The 15,039-nt window shown below is 42.0% G+C and overlaps 2 protein-coding genes across 3 annotated transcripts in view; both read left to right on the plus strand.

Moving 5' to 3' along the window:
- Nucleotides 1–15,039, plus strand: part of LOC147022917 (uncharacterized) — a 395,784-nt gene that overhangs the window by 256,096 nt on the left and 124,649 nt on the right. The window lies entirely within an intron of this gene.
- Nucleotides 1–15,039, plus strand: part of LOC147022920 (copine-4-like) — a 263,594-nt gene that overhangs the window by 41,192 nt on the left and 207,363 nt on the right. The gene's annotated exons all lie outside the window — the stretch shown is intronic.

Here is a 15,039-nt window from a genome sequence, read left to right on the forward strand (position 1 = left end):
GGGTCCAAGGCAGGAAAGACGGCGGTCGGCGACGAGGTCGCGGTGGGATTGCTCGTCGCGGGACCCAAGCCAGCCAACCATTCTCCTTCCCCCAGGGCATCAACAATTCCCCCCGTTTCCCCCGCGCTGAGATAGTGCAAAAAGGGGGCCCCGTTCCCACCCCACTCCAAGCGGTGCCAATGAAACCCACGAAGGAGCACGAAGTCGGGGCACCGCCGCGCAGCCACATTTGCGGCTTGTCACGAGGACGCGGGTAGGACCCCCCCCCCCGGTCTCGCGGACCTGACCGCTCCTTCACACATTGGCCTACGTGCCCACCTGACCCCTTGCCTATGAGGGTGGCTTCTTTCCTTTGCTTTTGAGTAAATGTGTGTCGGCGCCGTCTGTGAAGTAAAACCGTACAAGTGCTGCCGTGTGTACGCGTATTCAGTAGTATCGCTGCGTCATTGTTTCTTTTGTTGCATTTGATATATGTGCATTCTGTTTGGCTGTGTATGTGTGCTCTCCGTGTGCCGCGGAATAAATGTGCATTATGTTGAACTGTTTTCCCGTTTCGCTTCGTCTTTTCTTTAATTGAATCTCCATCTTGCTTCACGTAAAGGGTTCGTTCGTAGTGGGCTTAAAACGCCCGATAATTAATCGGAACCGTCGAGGCCTACGATAACACCGCTCAGTTATCCCGATAGTACGGAACGGGCCGCACAAGCGGCTCGTGTCCGGAGTCGACCTGTGGCGAGGTACGATCGCCCGGTTTACCATCCGCGTGGGTACTTAGGTAGGTCGAGTTTGGCGAACAACCCTATCCTACGCGGGTAGCCGATTGGCACGATTGTGGTGAGGTCGAAAGGCCCACCCGTGACTGGCTCCGGGCGATAGTTCCTGGAGGGTCACGACTGAATTGTCCATCCGGTGGGCGACTTGCCGCGATTCGAGTCACATGGCCGATCGCACGCCGGCGGGCGCGAATTCGCAACAATATATATATATATATATATATATATATATATATATATATATATATATATATATATATATATATATATATATATATATATATATATATATATATATATGATCCATACAGGAAACCTGGTGTTGGCTTAGTGGTTAGGGTGGCGGCTTGGGATCCCAGTGTCCTGAGTTCAAGCCCCGTTGGCTGCTGAATTAACACCAGGGGGTTGACTCAGCCTGTAATCTTTCCGAGGTCGGCGAAATGAGTGCCAGTGTACTGGTCCCGGTGTATGCCCCGGTTAGAATAGGTGTACCATATCCCTGTGTGTCGTAAGAGGCGACCAGGGTTGGCGTCAGGAAGGGCATCCGGCCATAAAACATTGCCTCCCAAAAAAAAGCCAAACCCCTGCACAGCAGGGAAAAATGGCTGTAAAAACGGTCATTTTTTTTTATATGATCCATACAGGCTTTGCAATGCTCTCCTCTCCACACGTCGTTGCAGAGATTGACATCACAGATTTGCTGTGCTGTCATGATTTACACCAAATCATAATACAGTACACACATTTCTTTTCTACAAATTTATTTGTGATATTGGTGATATATAAAATATTGGTGATATTAAAAAGGTCAAAGCGGTCTAAATGGTCAAGCTGTTTAATCTGACTGAAGGGTGTAAGGGGTCTAAAGGGTCTTCAGGGTTTTTTGGGTGCTTGGAGTCTTTTGGGTCCTTGGGGACTGTTGGGTCTTTTGAGTCTTTTTGGTCTTTGGAGTCTTTTGGGTCTTCAGAGTCTTCAGAGTCTTTTTGGGTCTTCAGGGTCTTCAGAGTCTTTTTGGGTCCTCGGTGACTTTTGAGACTTTGAGGTCTATTGGTTCTTTCGATGTCCCTTCGATGTCCATCGGCCATCAGCATGCAAAATTTCAGCTTTCTCCATCATCCAGAAGGTAGCGATCTTTAATATCAGTCAGTGAGTGAGTGTCAGTCAGTGGTGAGAAAGAGCTTTATCTATCTATCTATCTATCTATCTATCTATCTATCTATCTATCTATCTTGTATAATATTTCCGAGTTTGTGGTTTCGTGTCGCTCTATCTTCGACTTTGTTCTGTGCTGGAGTAACGTGATATTCGGCTTACATTATCTCAAAGACCATATGAGGTGCATGGTACAAAAAAAAGTAAATAAAATGGTTCTGAAACAGTGAAATAGTATTCCACTTACTGCATTAAAGTAAAATTACTACTGATACTCCTCATCAGTTCCTTTCTCAAACACACCCACCCCAACATGTCACGCAGTGTGTGGGTTATGCTAGTATATTATTGAAACTCTCATCTTGTATGTATGTATGTATGTATGTTCCCGAAATACAGCCAAAACGGTACATGACAGTGCAAAAATTTTAGTGCCCCCTTACTCATCATTCTCCTGTGGTGTGCAATATCAAGTTTCGTTCAAATCGGGAAACGAAAAAACTTATCAAAAATCAATTCCAGATTCAGTCAAGTACTCAAAGTACTCTGAATTTTTTCTTGAAATGATTTTTATTTTTATATTTTTGTATTTTTATTTTCTTGAAATGATTTATTAAAAAATCTCAAATATTTAATATATATTTTTTTCTTGAAATGATTTATTAAAAAATCTCAAACATTTAGTATAGACAAAGACCGATTTATTTTTAAGCATAAAATAAACATCGCCATTTTGATCCAATACTTCCGTGTTCATTAATAAATAAAATTGTGTTTAGAAGATTACGCACAATAATTTCTTCGACTTTCTTTTCTCCATTTTTTTTGTCACATTGACGCGCAATATCAAGTTTTGTTCAAATCGGGCAACGAAAAAAAATTATTAAAAAATCAATTCCTGATTCAGTCAAGTTTTGGTATGACGATCCAAAAAGTGCAAGGACAAACAATGGAGAATGTGTTGATATACCTCGAGAAACTGGTATTTCAGCATAAACAACTGTATGTGGTTTTTAGCCGAGGAAAGGTGAAGGAAAATGTCAAAGTATTCCTGAAGGATGGGAGATCAACCAAGAATGTTGTCGTTAAACGTGTGCTTCATTGAACGATGACTCCTGAGATAAATGCTCAAATTTTCTTCAAGTTGAAGTTTGACCATTAAATAATATTAAAATTTTGTCTTTTTTTTTTCATCAACCGCTGTCACACCGGGAACCCAACGGGTTCACGGGTCATCTAGTATATTACTAAAACTCTCATCTTGTATGTATGTTCCTCAAATACAGCCAAAACGGTACATAATAGCGCAAAAATTTTCAGCCCACCTTGCTCAACATTCGCCTGCGGTGTGCAGTATCAAGTTTCGTTCAAATCGGGCAATGAAAAAATTATTTTAAAAATCATTTCCAGATTCAGTCAAGTACTCTGTGGTTAGGGTGGTTCTGGTGGCGGCTTGGGATCCTAGGGTCCTGAGTTCAAGCCCTGTTGGCCGCTGAATTAATACACCAGGAGGTTGACTCAGCCTGTCATCCTTCCGAGGTCGGCAAACTGAGAACCAGTGTACTGGTAAGGGGGACACTGCATCAGCAGCATAGCCGCGTCCCAACCAATGATTCAACCAGTAGCCACAGGCTGCACTTGAAAGAGAGAGATTAAGTGGTTTCAGAGAAAACATTATTTAATATTTTCTTCAATTCAATATGGTTGCCAAACCATGTGATCAATCAATTATTCCTGAACAAACTTGTACACCCAAGGCTTGGGGAACATTTGTGTGAAGTTTCCCCTTGATCTGTTCAGATGTTCTGGAGAAGAAGATTTTTTTTTTATAGGTTTCAGGGTAAATCCAATATTGTTGCCAAATCATGTGACCTATGACGTCATATGCATGAACCTTTGGTTCCTCATGGATAGGTGGTCACTTCAAAGTTTTGCCTTGATCTGTTCAGCCACTTCAGAGAAAACGATTTTTGAAGTTTTTTTTTCTCAAAAAAAAAACAATATGGCTGCTGAATCACGTGACTACCGTCATCATTTTTTTTTGTCTGCAGACCATTTTATCCCGAGATGACCCTCAAAAATTTTTCAACTGATCAGATGTATCGTTCTACATTTACAATTATGACATAAAAATGAAGGCACGTTTGATGTCATAAAAAAATCACATTCCCCATGAGGAGTACTTGCTATGTGCCAAGTTTAAATGTTTACCTTGGTGTGGTTTCAGATGAAGTTGCAAAATTTTTCTGGTTTTCCAACATGGCTACCACACTACGTGACCTATGACATCACAATTATGATTAAAACATTCTACATGAGTAGTTGTACCTATGGTGAAAATTTCGTCTCAATCCGACAAGCGGTTGCAGAGAAAAACATGAAAGTTCTGTACAGAGAGACAGACAGACAGACAAACAAATTGAACCAAATGCAATACCCTCTCCTTTGGCGAGGGTAACTGGAATGGCATTCGGTAGAGTTCATGAACCCAACCAGGCTGAACAGTTTATATTTGTCTCCCACTGATAGGCCGAATCTGCATCCGTACCTGAACCAAAATCAAATCCGCTTGTTCTTGTCACGACGCAACTCATCTACCTACTTTTGGCTGAATCTGTCAATTTTTGAGATATGATGCTATGTATCGTTTTTGGTCCCATCTCTCAATGGTGAAGAATCGCTTACATTCTAGGATCCGGATCTTCACCAAAATCGAATCAATTTGTCCTTGTCACACAGCCAACCTGTCCACCAAGTTTCATCCGAATCCATCCATAACCTTTTGAGATATCCTGCTCACAGACAAACAGACAGACAAACAGGGGTGAAAACATTACCTGCATCCACCTTCGATGGTGGAGGTAATAATTTGCTCACAAGCTGACATTATCCAATGTACTTGTAGTTATTTAACGGCTGCAATTATTCCAATTTTCTTGTGCGTCAGGTCTTGTCCATGACTGAAGGTGATTTGAGTAGGAAATGATCATTTGTTCAGGGTCCCAGCAATTACTTGCCCACCCTTCACATAAGAGCCCCTGCGATTTTTAACACTCACAACCTCATGATCGCAGAAGGGACACCCAGTTTAACATCCATCAGACAGACAGCACACTTTGTGATGCATCAAGCTGCCTGCAAATTACCAATATGGAATCGAACCCAGACGATACAGCTGAAAGGTAACATGTATCAGATGTAACAAATGACTTAACAGCTTTGAAACCTTGCGGCCGGTTTACCAGCTGCTATTCAGACCTTCGTATACCCGAGCAGCTGGATTTTTCTCCAGCGAGCCCTGGGTAGGAGAGCCGAAAGTCCAAGGAGCTCAGGGTTCAAAGAGTTAAAAAGTGATTGGTGGGGTATGGACTAAAAAGAAGATAGAATGGGAGTGGGGGAGTGAGGTTTGAGGGTGAGGAGTAGGTGGGGGAAGCAAGCTGGTTAAACTTCAAAAAATAAACCAACAAATTTGAAATAGTGAAAACTGTCTCTTTTTTACACAAATGATGGATAGCTGACAATATTGCTTATTATCCAATCCAATCATATAATAATATCCAATCATGTAATGATATCCAATCATGTAATAATATCCAATCATATAATAATATCCAATCATGTAATAATATCCAATCATGTAATAATATCCAATCATGTAATAATATCCAATCTTGTAATAATATCCAATCATGTAATAATATCCAATCATATAATAATATCCAATCATATAATCATATAATAATATCCAATCATGCTGCCTGGCATGAGGAGCTTCTTATGAACTTTTGGCACTTTCGTTGGTCTTGGGCCCACGTTCCCACTTTATTGCGGGTGACCTTAATTCCTTTCATTTCCTTTTCGACAGTCGTCGCCAGGTCTCTCTTGGCCCTTGGCTGTCCAACCCTTCTCTTCTTGTCAGGTGTCCAGTTAAAGTATAAAGCATTGTTTTTATTTTAAAAAAAATCATCATTTTCTTTCTTTAAATTCAAACCATGAGATGTAAATGAAGTTTTTTTTTTTCAAATGCACACACACACACACACACACACACACACACACACACACACACACACACACACACACACACACACACACACACACACACACACACACACACACACACACACACACACACACACACACACACCTTCTGATGGTATTTCGATGAGTAAAAGTCATGAAATAAAGGATACAAAGTAATCAAATCAGTGGAGTCTTGTTATAATGAACGGATATGTTCAATGTTCTGGCTATTGCGGTGAAAATTTGTTATACCACACTGGGACTCTTCACTGGCCAATTTAATCAAAGGACAGCATGTTTAACTTCACAAACATATTGCATGTCTATCTAGGGATCCCAATTAGGATGTGAAATGAAGTACAATGCACAAAAAAGGATCTTTTATATCGCTACACTGCTTTCAGAAAGTATTCACACCCCTTGACTGTTTTCATATTTTGTTGTGTTACAGCCTGAATTTAAAATGGATTAAATCAAAATAAAAATTTTGGCACAAATCCACATAAAATACCCCATCAGGACAAAGTGAAAACACGTTTTTAGAAATCTTTACAAGTTAATTAAAAATGAAACACTAAAATATCTTGAGTCAATAAGTATTGAACCCTCTACAATGACACTCCAAATTCCTTAAAAAAATTCCTTTAATGATTCCAAATTCCTTTAATGACACCCTTTACAATTAAACCCTTTACAATGACACTCCAAATGACACTCCAATGAGCTCAGGTGCATCCAATTTCGTTTGATTATCCTTGATGTATCTCTACAACTTGATTGGCGTCCACCTGTGGCCAATTCAAATGATTGGACACGATTTATAAGGAAAGATACCTTTCTATACAAGGTCCCAGAGTTGACAGTGCATGTCAGAGCAGAACCTCTACCATGAAGTCCAAGGAACTGTCCGTAGGACTCTGAGATAGAATTGTGAGGAGGCCATAGATCTGGGGAAGGGTGTAACTGAATTTCTATAGTGTTGGAAGTTCCCAAGAGCACAGTGAGCTCCATCATTAGGAAATGGAAAGAATATGGAACGACTTAGACTCTTCTGAGAGCTGGCTATCCGGCTAAACTGAGCAACTGAGCAAAAAGGACCTTGGTGAGGGAGGTGACCAATAACCCAATGACCACTCTGACAGAACTTCAGAGTTCCTTGGCTGAGATAGGAGAACCTGCTGCAAGGATAACAGTCTCTGCAGCACTTCACAAATCTGGGCTTTATGGAAGAGTGGCCAAACAGAAGGCACTCTTGAGAAAAAGACACATGACAGCATACCTGGAGTTTGCAAAAAGGCCCAAGAAAGACTCTGAGCTTGAGACAAAACATTCTGTTCTGAAGAGACGAAAATTGAACTCTTTGATCTGAATGCAAAGCACTCTGTCTGGATCAAGAGCACAATTCATCCGTGGAGCATGGTGGTGACAGCATCAAGCTCTGGGGATGCTTTTCAGTGGCAGGGACAGGGAGACTTGTAAGGATAGAGGGAACAATGAATGGAGAAAAATACAGGCAAATCCTTGAGGAGAACCTGCTTCAGAGTGCAAAAGAGCTGAGACTGCGGTGAAGGTTTACGTTCCAACAGGACAACGACCCCAAGCATACAGTTAAAGTAACACTGGAATGGCTTCAGAACAAGAACGTGAAAGTCCTTAAGTGGCCCAGCGAAAGTCCAGACTTGAATCCCATTGAGAATCTGTGCAAAGACTTGAAGATTGTTGTTCGCCGACGCTCCCCATCAAACTTGACAGAGTTTGAGAAAATCTGCAAAGAAGAATGGGAGAAAAATCCCTAAATCCGGATGCGCAAAGCTGATACAGACACACCCAAGAAGGCTCGAAGCTGTAATCGCTGCCAAAGATGCATCTACTAAGTATTGACTCAGGGGTTTGAACACTTATGTAAATTAGATATTTCTGTATTTCATTTTCATTCAATTTGTAAGAAATTCTAAAAACATGTTTTCACTTTATCATTTTGGGGTATTTTGTGTCGATCGGTGACAAAAAATTTACATTCAATCCATATTAAATTCGGGCTGTTACACAACAAAATGTGATGAAAGTCAAGGGGTGTGAATACTTTCTGAAAGCACTGTAGTTGCTGTTGTTGTGGCTGTGGTTGTTGTTTGTGTGTTCCTTCATTCATGTGTTGCCTGTTCTTTTATTTAATTTATATTGTTTCGAGAAGTATTACCACTCTTTCTATAATTTTACGCGATCCTTCCGTGTCCTTCCAAACGGTTTCTGCTGTTGTAGAATAATAAACGCGACCGTTGGAACCGCCACATGAAGCTCAAGATCCTGTTTCTTCTTCCTCAATTCTGGGAAACACTAGCTTTTGAAACGGGAGACTTTACGGTTAAACAGGGACGAATGTTTGTTCCAAGTAAATGAATTATTAGCTTTCCAAAGGTGACATGTTTTATTCCTCTACCACAGCAGGAACCCTTTAGAATGGAGCGTGACACCCATACACACACTCATACACATACACATACACACACGAACGTGTCTCCTTTTAATAATAGACTATATGGAGTTGAAATTATTTCATTAAAATACCATTAGTCAACAAGAAATGTCAGGAGTTGTCACGAGTGTTGTTATGACGAGACTCTCCAGCATTGGAGCCAAACTAAACTCGATTACAAAGTTGTTTTTATTTTATTTATTTATTTTTTACATCCTCGTGGAGGATCTCGAAGTCTTACTCACGTTGTTGTTCTTCATCTTCTTCTTGTGGACTTTTTTGTTTCACAGCCTACAGTTTTCATCGAAACTTCCTGAAACTTGGCATATATATGTAAAAATACCCTGCGCAGACAGTAACCATCTCCGATTGTGAAAATTCCACCTAGAAAAAAAAGTTATGACATCAAAATATCTCCGCTAATGGAAATCACCTAAAAAATTATCTCCGAAACTAGGCAAGCTTTTTGAATTCTGTTTGCGGAAATCGAACGGGGCATTAGCAGAGATTAATTACCGCACATATGATACATCACTATGACGTCATATCAATTTTTATGACGTCATTCCTATTTTTTGAGTTTTTGTTTCAAAACCCAGAGTTTTCATCGGATCTTCGTGAAACTTGCCATGTATGTGCAGAAAGCCCACGCGCAGGCAGTAACCATCTCTGATTTTGGAAATTCTTCCGAGAAAAAAGTTGACGTCATAATATCGCCGCTAATGGAAATCGCCTATACCATTATCTCCGAAACTAGGCAAGCTGTTTGAATTTTGTTTGCGGGAATCGAGCCGGGCATTAGCACAGATAATTTATCGCAAAGCTGATACATCATAATGACGTCATATTCGTTTTTATGACGTCATCATTAAGAGGACGAGGATCTTAGCTCATTTGAGCTTGTTTAAATCGCACGTCCAGTACAACATTTTCGCTTTTGCGTCCAATCAGCTGCAAACAAATACGTAGACGTTCCGTTTGAGATGTGATGCTGTGAAGCAGTTTGCTCTGTTCTGTTATCGTGTTTTGAAGAAAACGCATGAATACGCTTCCCAACCGAGGCTGAAATGGACGTCCAGTAGACAGCAATGCAAATCATTTTGGGGGTAAGAAGGAATCATGCTCATGCATCTGCCTGAACATGGAACAATGAGATTACATTCCATCCAAACAGGCTGCACCAACTCGGATTGGCAAAGAATTACACATCTCAGGATTAAATTATCAGATATTCATTTTGCTCGTGAGGAGCTGCTGTTTGCTTCCAGTGTACATGTTCTTGTTCAATGCCTGCGTTTATTACAGTTCAGGCTGTTTTTCATAATCTTACATATTTAAATGGATGTCATTTTGAGCACTGTGGATATTATACTACTTCCCATCTGTTCACTGTCTTAGTTTGTAGTAGTGTTGATGAACAATGGAATACCTATATCTGCTGTGCTTGTTTGTAATTGGACAACCCAAGGGGAATGTAAATTACCATGTTGCTGATGATTGACCAGGTTATGCAAATAGTTTGCTTTTCATGGCATGTGATGGCAAACGGGGTGCAGTTTGCCTGGAATCCCTGCATATTTGGCTGCTTGAGTCTGCTGATGAAGCCCAAACACCAGGATCTGTGTCTAACCTAGTTTACAGTCTCCCTTCGGTGTTGCTCTCTTTGGTAGTTCAAGGAAAGATCTTTCTTATTACCTTCACTGAAGGAGAGGGTGTTCCATTCGGGTCCGTTTGTTTGTTTGTTTGTTTGTTTGTTTGTCCGCACAGAACTTTAGTGTTTTTCTCCGCAATCGCTTATCGGATGGAGATGAAATTTTCATCAAAGCAGCGACTACTCGTGTAGGATGTTTTAATGATAATTATGACATCATAAGTGACATGGTGTGGCAGCCATCTTGGAAAAAAAACTTTGGACCTCTGTGTCTCCAAAACTGCACCAAGAAAAAAATTGAAACTTGGCAAGTACTCGTCATAGGAAATAAGTGAGTTTTTTTTAATGACGTCATAGGTGCCTTTGTAATGTCATAATTGCATATGTAGAACGTTACATCTGATCAATATGAAAAATATTGAGGGTCATCTCGGGATAAAATGGTCCACAGAAAATCTTTTGATGATCTCATCGGTCACGTGATTTGGCAGCTATATTGTGGGGTTTTTTTTAGAAAAATTACATTCAAAAATCTTCTTCTATGAAGTGGCCAAACAGATCAAGGTGAAACTTTTACACATATGACCCTCTATCCATGAGGAACAAAATGTTACCGAGTATGACATCATCGGTCACATGGTTTGGCAGTCATATTGGATATACCTGAAAAGCTATGAAAAATCTTCTTCTCCAGAATGGCTGGACAGATCGAGGGGAAACTTCACACAAATATTCCCCAAGCCATGGGTGTACAATATTGTTAAGGAATAATTGATGTGTCACATGGTTTGGCAGCCATATTGGATTGAATAAAAAGATTAAATAATGTGTTTTTCTGGAATAGCTTAATCAACCGATGCGAAACTTCACAATTATGATCTAGTAGTGATGGGGAATACAGGTTTTAAATTTCAACTTGATTGGATACATGGTCTGGCTGCCAGAATTATTTCACTTTTTAGGTCTGGGCTCTTTTTATTTTATTTTTAATTATTGGTTCACGAGTCAGTAAGTGACCACTATATTCGTTATGGGTGTGTGCCTGTCTGTCTGTCCCGAGCATAGCTCCGTGGGTTTTGATCCGATCTTGATAAAATTAGGGTGCGAGGTTTGTATCATGATCTAGTTGTGTCTTCCTGAGAATGGGCGTGCTGTGCCCATTATGGGCGGAGCCACGCCCAAAAAACATGTGTTTTTAGGGGGTAGCCGGTTTCAAGTTACATCTTCTCTGAGATGGTTTGTCGAATCTGGCAGGGGTTTCAGTATTTGGTTAGCCCAATGGCACCTGCATAGCCCCACGGAGCTCGATTTTTCATTGTCGTCCCAAGGTCAAGGTCACAAGGTCACGAGTTTAGAAATGTCAAAAAAATCAATGAATTGGGCATCGAGCTCCCAGGGTTTTCAACTGTTTCGAATGAAACTTGGTATGCAAGTAGTGCTCTTCGAGTACTACAACTTTCATCATTTACGTTTTTCCCGATTCCCGCCAGTTTGCCCGTGGCGTCCCCTCGAAGGCCAAAAAATAAAAAAGGCGAACCGTGTACATTGCTCGTGAACCATCGCCGTCTCCAGACTTGTTATTATTATTATTTTCAATAAGGCTCACTTGGCTGTACCTGGATGGGTTTGAGGGTAGAGGACTAACAGCTTCATCTAATGACTTCATCTTTTCTTTTTGCTTCTTCAGGTTCCTTCTGATTACTCCAACGCAGGACTGTTCCTATTTGGTCTTCCATTTGATTTGAATCGAATTTACTTTAATCCCATTCTAAATTCAATTGAATAAAAATAAAAAACGTCATGATTCAGGGTCAGGTGTCCAATCAAAACACCACAAAAAACAAATTCTGGCGAGGGTCTGCGATCTCTTGATTGCTCTTTTTCTTGTTCACTTTGCTTGAGACTTCACTTGTTGGATCCAGCATTCTCTGAATTGGTCGATTCAGTTTGACATCCAATCCAATAAATTCGTCGACTCTGTGTGTCCATATATTCACGTTTTTGCAAAGACCGCTGGGCTGACAAGCATCGCATTTGGCACACAGACCAAGTTTGACCCAGGGATTGTCCTAAGGGTATTTTCATGCACTACCTCAGCCTTTAAAGACCGCTAAGACTCCGAAGACTCTTTAGACCCCAAAGACTCATAGGATCCCAAAGAACCTCTAAGATCTCGAAGACACTTCAATACCCCTAAGATCTTTTAAGACTCCGTCCATCCATGAAGCACTCTGTGAAGCCATGTGACTATGTCTATTGATTATGCACTCTTTGTACGTCAGTTGCACCCTGACAACACGTACGTCTATTAATTATGGACTATTGCAATGTACCTTTTAAACCTTTCGATCCTTTAGACTGTTCAGACCCCTTAGACCTTTGAAGACACTTAAGACCAGGTCAGGTCAGGTCAGGTATGGGAGCATGTGCCAGAACAGCACGTCGCTGCGTCCACTTTCCACCAGTACTCCAGGGGCCTCCGTCTGGCCATCCCCCAGGCAGATGCCAGGCCCATCCCCATCTCCTTGAGATGATGGTCAACCTGTTGCAACCATGAGGCACGTGGTCGACCCACTGGCCTCCTCCACTCATGAGACTCCCACGCTGAGAGAATCTGGTGAGCAGGATCAGAGTCAGGAAAACGAGCCACATGTCCATACAGCCGCAACTGACGCTCACGGACTATGCAGGTAACAAATCTCATCCGAGTCGCTCTCAGCAACCGCTCGTTGGACACAAAATCCGACCAGCGATAGCCAAGGATTCTCCGAAGAGACCTGGTACCAAAGGAATTAAGTCTCCGTCTCAGATCCTTGGTCAGAGTCCAAGTCTCGCACCCATAGAGCAAGACTGGAAGTACCAAGGACCTGAAGACTCGGACTTTCGTCCTCCCGCACAGGTACCGGCAGCGCCACACCCCATGATCCAGTGAATCCATGACTCCCCAGGCCCGACCCAGACGTCTATTGACCTCTGACTCGCAGCCAGCAGAGACATGAATATCACTGCCAAGGTAAGTGAATCTCTCCACGACCTCAACATCCTCACCACAAACAGACACAGACAGGACAGCAGCATCCAAGATGTCACCGAAAGCCTGGATCTTAGTTTTGACCCAAGAAACCCGTAATCCCAACGGCTCCGCCTCCTCATTCAGCACCTCGAGGGCCCCCAAGAGGATGTCTAAAGTCTCCGCAATGATGACTGCATCATCTGCAAAGTCAAGGTCCGAGATCTTAACATTCCCAAATGACGCACCGCAGCTTGATCTCTCCGACATCCTCCCTAAAATCCAGTCCATACAAGTGCTGAAAAGTGTGGGGGCAAGTACACATCCCTGACGAACTCCAGTAACAACTGGAAATAAGTCAGAGATGGTACCACCACACTTCACAGTACTCTCAGTAGCAGAGTAGAGTTCAGACATCAGATCGATCAGTTTTGGTGGCACCCCACGAAGACCAAGAATCCTCCAGAGGACATCCCGATTCACTGAATCGAACACTTTACAGAGATCAACATCGGCCGCAAGCAGTCCCTGCCGAAACTCTCATCTGCGTTCGGTGAGGACACGAAGTGCAAGGATACGGTCAATCGTTGACCTCTTTGGTGTAAAGCCTGACTGCTCTGGACGCTGGTGCTCAAGCAGATGGTGGCGAACCCTATCGAGAATTATCCGAGCAAAGACCTTGCCCGGCACTGAGAGCAGCGTCACCCCTCGGTAGTTGTTGCAGTCTTGGCGATCACCCTTCCCTTTCCAGAGAGGGACAACAAGGCCCCTCTTCCAGTCAGTTGGGATGATGCCTGTGTTCCAGGCAGAGCACAAAACTGCATGCAACGACACGAGTGCAGCATTTCCACCAGACTCTTGAAGACTGCAAAGATTCTTTAGACCGTGAAGACCCTGAAAACCCCAAAGAGCCTTTAGACCCTAAATACTTATAAGACCCTTTAGACCCATAAGACCCTTTCAGACTTCAAAGACCCAAAAGCCCTTTAAGACCTCAAAGAGCCTTGAGACCCCGAAAACCCTCACAACCCTGAAGACCCTTTCAACCCCAAATGTCTGGAAGACCCGTAAGATCCTTTAAGATCTAAAAGACCCTTACACCCTTCAGACAGATAAGACAGCTTGGACCCTTGACCATTTAGAGCTGAGGACCACTTGGACTTATTTAGACCCTTTTTACATGCTTGAGAGATTTGACCCTTTCGACCCATTAGACACGAACTACTATTGGAATTTACCCTTTTGACCATCCAGAACCTTTTAAGTGCACACCACACAAACATCTGTAGTCTTCTTGCAAAACACAGATTATATGTTTTTCAGCAAGTAATGCATGACCTCGACCCACCCGGAGGATGGGTACTCTGCTATCTAATATATAAAGAAGAAAGTTTGTTTGTTTCTTTGTTCGGACCCTGCAGGAACCAATGCGACCAAATTTTGCATGGCCTCCTCTTTCATCCAGAGGAAGGTCGAAGGCTATGTTTGGATAAAAAAAAATAATGGACTCCAGATAAAACTAGATAATTGGTCTTCCAGCCTCGATTGGGTCTTGTGCCGATCACTGCCTGAGTAATTATTTTTTTTTGCCTGGAGCGATCGAATAATATGTATTGTGAAGATCATATGTTGATGTCGTAGTGATTTGTTGTCAACAACACAAATTTAATTATGAGAGTGTTTACACATCCGCCTGTTATTAAAATGATTGCTTTACCCAGGCTTGTTGCAACACCTCCATGTCCAGGCCTCGAGTGAGTATGTTGCTTATACATTGCCTGAGTTTCTCCTGGGAGCCACTGAGTAAAATGTTTTGTGAAGATCGGATGTTGAGGTTGCAGTGATTCGTTGACAAGAATACATTTAATTACTGGAGTATTTCATTGAATTTCCCTGGGCAATGCTGGGAACTAATTCATTTCGTCACTAATAATGTATTTGTTATTGCAAAAGAGAC

Source organism: Eptatretus burgeri, chromosome 7 (assembly GCF_056783735.1).
Source record: "Eptatretus burgeri isolate ZD-2024b chromosome 7, Ebu_testis_v1, whole genome shotgun sequence".
Taxonomy (NCBI): Eukaryota; Metazoa; Chordata; class Myxini; order Myxiniformes; family Myxinidae; genus Eptatretus; species Eptatretus burgeri.